The 12,134-nt window shown below is 35.5% G+C and overlaps 1 pseudogene; it reads left to right on the forward strand.

Moving 5' to 3' along the window:
* The first annotated feature begins 743 nt into the window (after positions 1-743).
* LOC105749842 lies at positions 744-6,001 on the forward strand (annotated as a pseudogene).
* The last annotated feature ends 6,133 nt before the right edge of the window (positions 6,002-12,134 follow it).

Genomic DNA, 12,134 nt, shown 5'->3' on the forward strand with positions numbered 1-12,134 from the left:
CAACAGAATAACTTGTTCCAATAACCACGAAGACAGCTGAAACAGATTCTTTGGAGTGCTTAAATAAACTTTAAGCTTAGTTTAGTTTAAGTTTAAGTTTAGTCAGACACTGAAGATTACCAAGGTTATCCACTGCAATCAAGGTCATTGCCAATAGTCTTGATTTTTGTTTTGCCACTGTACTTTGATGATTTAAGAAGACAAAATGAGGCTAATGACTCTGACTCACTTAAATCCAATTCATGTGCAAGTCAAAACACTACCCATCATCCGTTATTTCACCCCAACATCATAATGTCCTCTTTGAAAACAATGGACAATCTTTCTAAAATATGGCACCAATTAGTGAGTAGAAATGTCCTGATGACTGTGCTCTGAATCATTCCAAGTATGACATTGACATATTCTTTATTCTAGACAATATATGTCTTTTAAGACAGCCAACAATCACAGTGTCTTTTTTGGATATTTGGATCCTTTTCTTTTCTTCTCTCTTGTGTGTAGTTTTTTGTGTTAAATCCTTCTTATTGCCTTTTTACAAATAAGTAATGTGTCTATTAGATATATGCTAACTCTGAATCAGCCAGAATATTCATTAATCAGAACCATAATTCTCTGGACTTCTCTAATTAAATAAACAGGAGTTTATTCTGTGCCTGATACTCTCACTCACACAATATTTGCTTGGCACAATTTAACTTTTTAGTTTGTTGCTCTTATCTAGAAGCCACTATCTTGTTAGCATGTGGCTGCTGGACTGTCTCCTACCTACCTTGATGAGAGCCTCAAGGTAAATTGGTTTTCTTTTCTTCCTGAGATAGTAATTTAGATAGAAATGAAGAATCAGACTTTTGAACACCCTTCCTGTTCTTTCATGATCAAATCTCCCTTTAAACAACCCAGAAGTTTATAACAGTTACGGATTAACTGTTTGGTGTAAAAATAAAATTAATACACATACACAGCTTCAAATAAACTATCAGTGAGAGTCATAAAGAAGACATGGATGAAAGCTTTAGTGTCTTAAATGCAGGCTGAAAGAAATTCTACATATAACACTTATTAGATCTATAACTCTGCATTTACCACTTATCATTTCAATGCCTCATCTATAAAATATAGATTTATGTATATACATATAATATATATGTGTATATATGTACATACATACATATAAAGTATAGATATTTAAGAGTTGTTGTTAGGAGGAAAGTACTTTATAATCTTCAGTTCTTTATAAATGTGGATTACTGTTATTGCACTTGGAAGTATTGCCTCATTTAGTTATGTCCAGGCTCAATCTTCAAATATTCTGTCTTGTCCTTATATCTTTTGTACCTTCTTTAAAAAGACACCATTAATATCTTTATACAATAATACATTAGTGCCATTACATGATTTCAGCATACAGGTATATCTTTCCTTCCTCCCTCCCTCTCTTCCTCTCTTCCTCTCTTCCTCCCTCCCTTCCTTCTTCCTTCCTTCCTTCCCTCCCTCCCTCCTTCCCTCCTTTCCTTCCTTCCTTCCTTCTTTCCTTCTTTCCTCCCTCTTTCCCTTCCTCTCTCCCTTTTATCCCCTTCCTTTCTTTTTTGGCTATACTGTTCACTTTCATTTAACTTGATATTCAAATTCATGGGAAAACACTGACAATATGGCAACCTTCAAAGAAATTATTTGTACTTCACACATCAACTATATTGGAATTTTCATAAACATAGAATCTTGAAACAAATGCTTAATACCTTTTATATTTACAGTTGCCATATTTGTAAATACTTGAAATCATGTTAAAGAAAATGAAGACGTCCCTATAAGTAGCAACCTTTTCTTTACACTTTTTAATATAAGGACAAATATATTCAAAATAATACCTTTTCAGCAACCAAAAACATTAACTCAATATTCAGAATCATAGTGTCATAAACTAATAAAATAGTCCAAAGTAAAAGTGTTAACTTTATTAGATCTGTGGGGAAATAACCATGGTAAGTTTATAAACAAGACAGAAAAAATAAGTACAACTTTCCCACATGTATACATTACCTTTAGTTAGTTTTCATGTTTCATCAAACCTGAAGAGAAACAATGAGTGAAAATAACTCCAAATCACTGTAGATCATAAGCACAGCTGTAAAGAGCCTTTATGTGGACTGTGAAGATTCATTATTTATAGTACAAATAAAAGTCTAACTTAAGGTATAAAAAGAAATATCAAAAAGTGACTCCCACCACTAAGACACAAATATCCCTTTAAAAAAAGTTCCACATGCTAGGCTACATTATTTGACATCACATGCCTAAAATCTTAAGGTCTGTCATCCTCCATGCCTTATGGGAGTACTCATGCTATCTTCAACATTGTTTTCTTAAATATTGAATTTTGCTTCCACACAATGACAAATATATAATTGGACAGTTGCTTTTAAAATGTCCCTCTTTATTGTGTTGTTAAATCCTGCTATTAAGCAATATGACTAATAATGACCTTGCTCCGGTTAATCTCTCCTCTTAAAAAAGATACTGAAATGAAAAACTGAGGACCTCAAGTGTTTCTGGCTCAGACTTTTACAGACCCATAACTTGTACAATAGGCAATTTCAATCCAATTACCACTAACACTTGTTATAGGTGTGAAGTTGACACTCATAGCAATAACATCATCATTTGAAAGATTATCATAAAGTTTAGTTACATTGTCTTTATTCTCAAAAGAAATTTCTGCATATCTATATAATATATAGATCTATTGTTACAGCCCAATAGCAAGGATGATCCAACAGTATCATAGCTAGTAACAATAGGAACAAAATCCTGAACCTGTCAGTCTTGAGTTACAGCATTCCATACAATTTCCCCAAACATTTACACTTCACCAAAATCCTGTTACAAAGTTTCTCTAAGAGAAACATCTTGTATCAATCGGTGCTGATAGTAATCATGTACCGACATGAACAGTAACTTGATCCTAATGTGTGATTTCCACACAACCACGTTTTACTCCATTAGCATCATTCAAGATATTGTCTTTGGATGTAACAGACAGTTGTGATAGTTTCTCTTCTGGAAATCATATAGGATCTTTTGAAGAAAGAGGTTATCAATAAGTATTTATCCAAAAAGTTGTTCCTATCACAAACAAAATCTCAGTAAGACCGTCATCTATTGGAAAAAGAATATGTGAGATCCAAGCTGTTGGTTGTACCATAATTTGATCATTTACTGTAAGAGAGTGTGAAAGATACAGTAGGATGGGCTCAAGGCCATGATATTATGTATTCATCTGGGGATGTTAATGGCATCATTCAAATGTGGAATTTAAGTACTACATGGATATAGTTTAAAAAATAAAGATAAAGTTGTAGAAAGGGTCCAGCCAAAGAGATACTACTTAAATTGGATCAATGTGATTTGAGCATGTGTCTATGTGTTCCTATCAGGTCCCTCTTATATCAGCTGGACAACTTCTGTAATTCAGCATAGCAGCCTGTGTGAATTAAATTGTAGCTTTCAATACCAGAAAACTATCGAGGAAGCAGTTACTTATGACTCAGTGAGGCTTCGGAGGGAAAATCCTTTGTTAGCAAGGGCAAACAAGACTGAGACCTCTCACAGACTTCCAAACTTTTAATTTGAATAGAAATTCAGTGGAAAAAGCTGTTCCTGAAAATAATCTGTCTCTGGGGAAAAAAAGTTTCCTGAAACAGAAGCAAAATGTTTAAGAGAATTAGATGGTAAAATTGAAGATCAGAAAATAGATAAAGCTTGGTCAGAATCCAAAAGAGGGGAGAGAAAGAGAAAGAAAGAGAGAAAGAGAGAGAGAGAGAGAGAGAGAGAGAGAGAGAGAGTTTAAAAATAAAACCAAAAGCAAAGTATAGATGAAAAAGAAAAGCTGACTTGAAAAGGGAGGGATCCTTGGAAGAAAGTAAGTTCCTCACTAGCATCTTCCCCTGTAAAGGCCTGAAACTCTGAATAGGTATACTTGAATCAGACAATGGAGCACTTAAGGCTTATTACCTATTGGGCAATAACTCTATTAGCATGTTTGGAATTTCTCTTTTCACAGTTGATGCTAGCTCAATGCTTGGGGTTAAGAGAAGGATTAGGAGGTGGAGTGAGAGAGGTGAGAGAACTTCACTTGGCCTCAGGAGGAGGAGGAGAAAAATGTGGAGATTTGTGGAGATTCTGAACTGTAGAATCAAGGAAGAATCCTTGACAAAACTCCTGGCAGTTTTGTCCATTTCCTTCAATTCTCCCCCTAAAGACCAACGACTTTTGCTTATCCTGACTCCGGCTGATTCTGAGGCCTCCAGGGAGCTAGCCCATACTTCACATTCCCCAAATACTTCAGATGGAGAAGCTGAATAATGTGGTACAGTATCACTATCACTTATACAGACCACCCCATCTCCACAGCTTAATAAAAGCAATTCTTCCGGTCAGAATTACAATTTATGAGAAAATACTGTGCACATACCTTTGATCCAGCAGTGTTACTACTGGGATTATATCCCAAAGAGATTATAAAGAAGGGAAAGGGACCTGTATGTGCACGAATGTTTGTGGCAGCCCTTTTTGTAGTGGCTAGAAACTGGAAACTGAATGGATGTCCATCACTTGGAGAATGGCTGAATAAATTGTGGTATATGAATATTATGGAATATTACTGTTCTGTAAGAAATGACCAACAGGATGATTTCAGAAAGGCCTGGAGAGACTTACACGAACTGATGCTGAGTGAAATGAGCAGGACCAGGAGATCATTATATACTTCAACAACAATACTAGATGATGACCAGTTCTGATGGATCAGGCCATCCTCAGCAACGAGATCAACCAAATCATTTCTAATGGAGCAGTAATGAACTGAACTAGCTATACCCAGAAAAAGAACTCTGGGAGATGACTAAAAACCATTACATTGAATTCCCAATCCCTATATTTATGCATACCTGCATCTTTGATTTCCTTCACAAGCTAATTGTACAATAATTCAGAGTCTGATTCTTTTTGTACAGCAAAATAATGTTTTGGTCATGTATACTTATTGTGTATCTAAGTTTTATTTTAATATATTTAACATCTACTGGTCATCCTGCCATTTAGGGGAGGGGGTGGGGGAGTAAGAGGTGAAAAATTGGAACAAGAGGTTTGGCAATTGTTAATGCTGTAAAGTTACCCATGTATATATCCTGTAAATAAAAGGCTATTAAATTAAAAAAAAAAAAAAAAAAGAGAGAAGACAAAAAAAAAAAAGAGAGAGAAAATACTAGCCAATATAGACAATTATGTCATTGAATATTGCTGATAGTCAATTAAATTGGATTTCAATGCTCTTAATTTTTACACTAAAACTTTACAACTTAAAAATGTTTTCAAGAGTATGGTTTATCTTGCAACTTAGAATGCCTGGTGGTGGCAAGTAGTTGTGAAAAAGGACAATGCCATGTGACAAATGCTCCAGCTCTTCACCTAAGAAAAGTCTTCATATTAATGGAGTAATTTCACAAAATTCAGCTTCATGTCTGAAAAACATTAATATTCACTCCCTGGAAGTTTAATTCAAGAAAGTTTAAAATGGGTACAACTACTGCTGAATCTCTATTAATAAATAAATATAGCATCAGTTTCATAAAGGGTGAAATTCTCCCACTCAGCAAAGTTGGGGAGGGGAGGATGAACTGGAATCCACATAAGTGTTTGTGTAGAGGTACTGAATGTGGTACCCATGACATTGAGCTGGAAGATCATATGGCTGGGGCTGCCTGCACTGCTGACACAGAAGCCAAGCTGCTGCTGTTGTCTCCTGCCATCTCTGGCAGCTCCAGCTGGGAGCTGTGTCCGCCTCAGGCCACTCCTCCAGCCATAGCCATTGGGTCCAGAGTAGAAGTAGGAAATGGAGCTGTCTGGAGGGCCAGTGGGTGGCACTGGAGCCCCATACCTTGGTTTCTAATGACACTTTTCCTAGATATCTCTTCAACTTTTATAGGTTTATCATCTTTAAGCAGAAAACTCCAGGATCTAGCCTCAGTCTCTCCACTGAGCTTCAGTACCAAATCATTCATTGGATATTTCAAACAGGATAATCTAGGTATATATTAAACTCAAAAAGCCCCCAAACCTGAACTCATTATCTTCTGCCCATCTTTGAAACATCCCAAATTATGTTAGACACCACCACCCTCCTTCTACGTGTCTCAGGTTCATCATCTCCATATCATCTCCATATCCTCCATATACTTACTCTTCCCCATATATCAGATTAGTTACTATTCTTCCTACTCCTACCTTCATAGCATTTTTCATCTTGTCTCTACTCATATATGTATCAACTTAGCACAACTCCTCAACTTCTCTTGCTACATTATTGTTGCAACAGAAACTTAGTTGGTCTCCCTCCATCACCCCTCCATCTAGTCCAATTTTCACACTGCTGCCAAAGGAATTTTCCTTAAGCATAGATCTGACCATATCACTCTTCCCACAGCTCTTAATCTCCATTCTGTAATCAATGGCCCCCAGTGGCCTGTAGGATAAAATATAAACTCTGTTCTTTTAAAAACTTCCCTTGTTTTTAAAACCCTTCACAACCTGATCCCATTCTGTCTTTCTAGCCTTGTTGCATTTTGTAGCCCTTCTATATGCTCAAGCCAAATGGCCTTTTCCTTACCCCTTACCTACATCACTTAATCTTCATCTCTTTTTTAAACTATTTTCCAGACTCCACTCCTATTTCAACTTCTTCCTTCATCATTTCCTGGCAGTTTTCCCATGCTAGAGGATGCATTTTTCACCATGTTATTTCTGGTGACATTTCTGTACCTTCCTATAAACAGCATAAATTTGGCATCATCTAGTAAATGAACAATATCATTAAGCTATAAAACTTAATCTTTTGAAATGGGAAAGGGGGAGCCTAGTATTCTTTTCTTTATTCCCTTCCACATCCAATCATTTTTCCCACTGCTAGTTAAAGTTAGTGTTGTTACTCAGATTGTTTTTTTTTTTTTTCCCTTTTACCTATATTAAGCTCCTTCTCCAGTGAAATCTATGCCCTCATTAGCCTCATATCACTAAAGTCAGAATTTTCCAGCAATAACTCTTGGGATATTTATATAATAGAAAGTCTTTTGGAAGGCCTTCAAGAACTTACCACCCAACATAGGGAATATGGTAGGAAAAGCACCTACTAATATTTACATCACACACAATCTAGATTAGGTTTTCCCAGCTGATTATATCCCCTTACACTACCATTAAACATAGTTTGCATTTGTCTTGCATATTTTGTATTTATATTTACTTTCTATTTCCTTTAATTAAATGTAAGAGAGAAAGTACCATTTCATGTCTCTTTATACCTCCAGCACACTCTCTGTCTCTGTCTCTCTCTTTCCCCCCTCTTTTCCTGTTTCTGTCTATCTGTCTCAATCTGTCTCTCTTTGTCTGTCTGTCTGTCTCTCTCTCTCTTTCTCTTTCCCCCCTCTTTTCATGTTTCTGTCTCTATCTGTCTCAATCTGTCTCTCTCTGTCTCTATATATCTCTTTTTCTCTTTCCTCCCTATCTCTTTCTTTCTCCCTTTCCCTTCTCCCCTCTTTTTTTTCTTTTCCTTTATCCCTCTCTCCCTTCCCTTCTTTCTTCCTCCCTCTCTCTCCTTTTTTTCTCCCTCACTGTTTCTTTTTTTCCTTCTTCCCTCCACCCCTTTTTTCCTCCCTCCCTCCTTTCTATTCTCTCTCTATATATGTATGTCTCTCTGTCTCTCTCTCTGGCACATACACACACACACACACACACACACAATTAATGAAGGGAAAAATGACAGTCTGCCATTTTTAGGTGGGGATCCTAGAATTTAAATTCATAACATATGTAGGAATATCAAAGTTTACAGAGAAAATTCTAAGGTGATACAACCCTCAAAAAATACTAAAAACCTTTGTCTTAGATAAATTCAAATAATCATTAGTAGTATTCTATCTCTGTCATTAGCTCATTACCTAAATAGAATTTACCATCATGCTTCTTTGTCAGAATAAATCAAGGCTGATCGTGATGTGCCCAAGACCAAGTTTGAAAACTGTACTTCCCTGTATCTAGAAATTTTACCTCCCATGTATCACTGACCAGTGGATTTTGAAAATCTTTTCTGTACTCATATGATGTGACATCATCAAATAAATAATCATAATATCACAGAAAATAGGAATTTCTAGTATTAACTGTCCATATAATTATTTGTCCAATATTTCAAAAGATCTTTGAATTTCTAGGTATGGAAAATCTCAGGATTGATACAGATTTCAGTCCTATAAATAATAAATTTGATCATGAATTGCTGTTGCTCCCAACACTTTTTCAGTTTGTGTTTGAGCTACATTTAGTGAGACCAGCCTTTGTTACACTGACATAGCTTAAAGAACTCAGGTAAACTACTGTTGGGATCCTAAGTGCAACTGATCCTAAGTTAAGTCAAAAAGCTCAAGAACACAAAATCAGCTTGATGAGTGAATGGGACCTTTCTCCCAACTTATAAGAATGAACACCTTCTAGTGTCCTCTTTTTGTTGTTGTTGTTCTTCAGAATTTTTCATTTGACATATATTCAGCCAAGAATCTCAAATAATCCTCTTGTATGACTAGGTCAGACAGCTATCCCTTTTAGTTAATTGTAATTTTCTAATACATGTAGCTAAGATTAGTTGAATGGCACTAATAGCAGTTTAGTTAAGTGACGAGCCTTGAACCCAACTTTGTGGTAGGGGAGACAGATCCTACGGCTACCATGGAGCCATTGGAATATATCTGGAGGAAGCAAGCTATTGGATAGCTTTAATTATTCTCACTAACTATATACTAAACTCAGTTGTTTTTACCCTGCCAAGAGAAATCAAGTTCTATGATCAGTACCTTCTAAATTTAAACAATATGGATAAAAGTCTCTGCCACTATGCCCAAACTAGACCTCTTGCATTCTGTCCATTGTGTCCTGACCATTGAGTTTAGGTTTCTCAGGTGTAGGGAGGATAGGAATCCCTTACTCTTAATGAATTGTCTATCAGTATAGCAAAATACAACTCATACTCATAAAAAGAAGAAAACTTTTAGGAGAAAGCACATGTGTGCAAATATAGATATATGACATGAACAACTGTAGTGGTGAAACCAAAGGAGAGGTCAGAATTAGAAAGGAATTGATTTGCTAATTGAAATAGACTTTTAGATATAGGACTAGTGCAGATACAGGACTAGTACCTAGCCTATCCTTTGACTGAGTCAAGAACAGAGAGTTACAATACTCATGAGCCTTAAAAATATTAATGCTATTTTCTGTATTAGAATGAACAGCCTTAGTCAAGAGTAACTATACTTTTTTTTATTATTTAAAAACTGGTTATAACACTGTGTATTTGTAAGAGGCAATCAGCCTCTGTGATAAAATGCCATCCAGGAGAGTAAAAGGCCAGTCGGTTGGCAACCCAGCCCTAATCTCAAACTAGGTTAACATTTTTTCTACGCACATAGTTCTTTGGCAGCACAACTACCTGCAGGGCTTAATTGAGCAGGAATCTCCAGGGCTTTCAGTTCTGCTATCTTTCCTGATGAGCAAAGGGAAAAGGGAATGGAAAATGTGCCCACACTTAATATAGAAGGGAACCTGTTAAAAAAAAAAAAAATCTTGTTCCTAGTATTATTTTCATTGGTGATGTTAAGCATGGTTCTATTCTCCTAATAGTCTTCTACCCTTTCAATACAATTTAGGTTAAATTTTTGGAGTGTGTATCTCCCTCTATACCAGCAACATGGTGAGAAGTAATTCTAATATGAGATGCTTTAATAGATTTTGTATAGGGCCCCACAGTTAGGTAGGACATATTTATTAGCCGTATGAGGATTTTTATAAGTGTGGCTCTTATTACAAAAGCCCAAACAATACCTCCAAAATGCTTAGGAATTGACACTAGATTTATTTCGAGTTTTGTTTTACCCAACTAACTCACATGGCAATTGCCTATTCTAGTGACAGGTTGTGATAACATTTATTTTACTGTGAGGAGGTTAATTTTTCAGTTTAACTATAGGAATCAAAGCAAGAAAGTAGGGGATCTGATTCTGATTTAACAATGATATGCTGAATTGAAAAAGATAGTATTGAAACAGATCAGTTAAAAAAAAAAAAGCAGTACTGTAAATTGAGATGGTGGAAGTGAAAGCCTATTTTGATTCTGAGTCCCAAACAAAGACTGTGGTGCTAAGATGTCATTTGAATGTGGGCTCTGTTGGGGGGAGATATGACTGGGGCAAAGCAACAGGCTCTGAAAGCCCTATAAAATGGGTTGCTGTAGAAACTGCTTTCAAAACCACATTCAGGTCTAGGGCTGAAAATATTTCATGGCAGGGAGCAGGGAAAGTAAGCAAGTCAGAATTGGGTCAGCAACAGCTGCAGCTTTATGGTTCCTAGATTCTAATATATAAGATGGTCCCAGAGCTTTAACTTTAAGCAACAAACTTGGAAGAAATGCTGGTATTCTTTGTTGTCTCCTCTTCTGCTTACCTTTGTTTTCAACTATCAATTTCTTTTACCTTCACCCAGTTATCCCATCTCTTTTTCTTGATTCATTAAAGATATGAATTTGATAGATTGAGGTTCAGAAGATACTTCAAAGTCATCCCATTTAACCTGTCTCCCAATTTTACAGGTTAGGAAACTGAGGCCTAGAAAGGTAATTATGAGACCCTTTTCCTCATGGTGGTACCTCCTTAAATGTTCAAATGTAGAGATAGAAGGAATCAACAGAAATAACATGATAATCTCAATAATTGTAGAAAAAAACTTTTGACAAAATACAGCACCCATTCCTCTTAAAACACTACAGAGTATAAGGATAAAAACATGTTTCCTTAAAATAAAAAGTAGCATCTATCTACAACCATCAGTAAGCAATGTTTGTACTAGAGAGAAGCTGGATGCACTCCCAATAAGATCGGAAACAAGGATGTCCATTATCACCGTTATTATTCAGTATTGGAATTATAAATGTTGTCTTTAGCATTAAGAAAAGAAAGAGAAATTAAAGGAATTAGAACAGGCAATGAGGAAATAAAACTATCACTCTTTGCAGATCATATGATGATATACTTAGAGAATCCTATAAAATCATCCAAAAATCTACTTGAAACAATTAACTGCTTTAGCAAAGATGTAGGATATAAAATAAACCCACACAAATCATTAGCATTTCTATATATTACTGACAAAGCCCATCAGCAAGAGATAGGAAAAGAAATTCAATTTAAAATAATTGTAGACAAAATAAAATATTTGAGCATCTACCTGCCAAGACAAACCCAGGAATTATATGACCACAATTATAAAATACTTCTCATCCAAATAAAGTCAGATCTAAACAACTAGAAAAATATCAATTGCTTTTTGGGTAAGCTGAGTTAATATAATAAAAATGACAATTGTATCTAAATTGGTCTACTTGTTCAATGCCATGCCAATCAAACTGCCAAAAATTTTTATAGAGCTAGAAAAAATAATAACAAAACTTGTCTGGAGGAATAAAAGGGCAAGAATATCAAGGGAATTAGTGAAAAATATACATAGGATGGTAACCTAGCAATACCAGACCTAAAACATTATTGTAAAGTTGCAGTAAACAGAACCATTTAGTACTGGCTAAGAAAGAGTAGTTAATCAGTGGAATAGGTTAGATACACATAACACAATAATCAACAACTATAGTAATCTAGTATTTGATAAATCCCCAAACTCTAGCTTTTGGGATAAGAACTCACTGTTTCCCCAAAATTGCTGGGAAAATTGGAAAGTAATATGCCAGAAACTCAGCATACTCATACCCCATACCAAAATAAGGTCATAATGGGTACTTGATTTGTGTGTAGAGAGTGATACCATAAATAAATTAGGAGAGCAAGGAATAGTTTACTTATCATATTTTTGGAGAAGGGAAAAATTTGTGACCAAAGAAGAACTAGAGAACATTATGAAATACAAAATGGACAACTTTGATTACATTAAGTTAAAAAGGTTTTGCACAAACAAACCAACACAAACAAGATTAAAAGGAAAGAACAAAGCAGGGGAAATTTTTTTACATGCAGTGTTTCTGA

The sequence above is a fragment of the Sarcophilus harrisii genome, chromosome 3, assembly GCF_902635505.1.
Source record: "Sarcophilus harrisii chromosome 3, mSarHar1.11, whole genome shotgun sequence".
Classification (NCBI taxonomy): domain Eukaryota; kingdom Metazoa; phylum Chordata; class Mammalia; order Dasyuromorphia; family Dasyuridae; genus Sarcophilus; species Sarcophilus harrisii.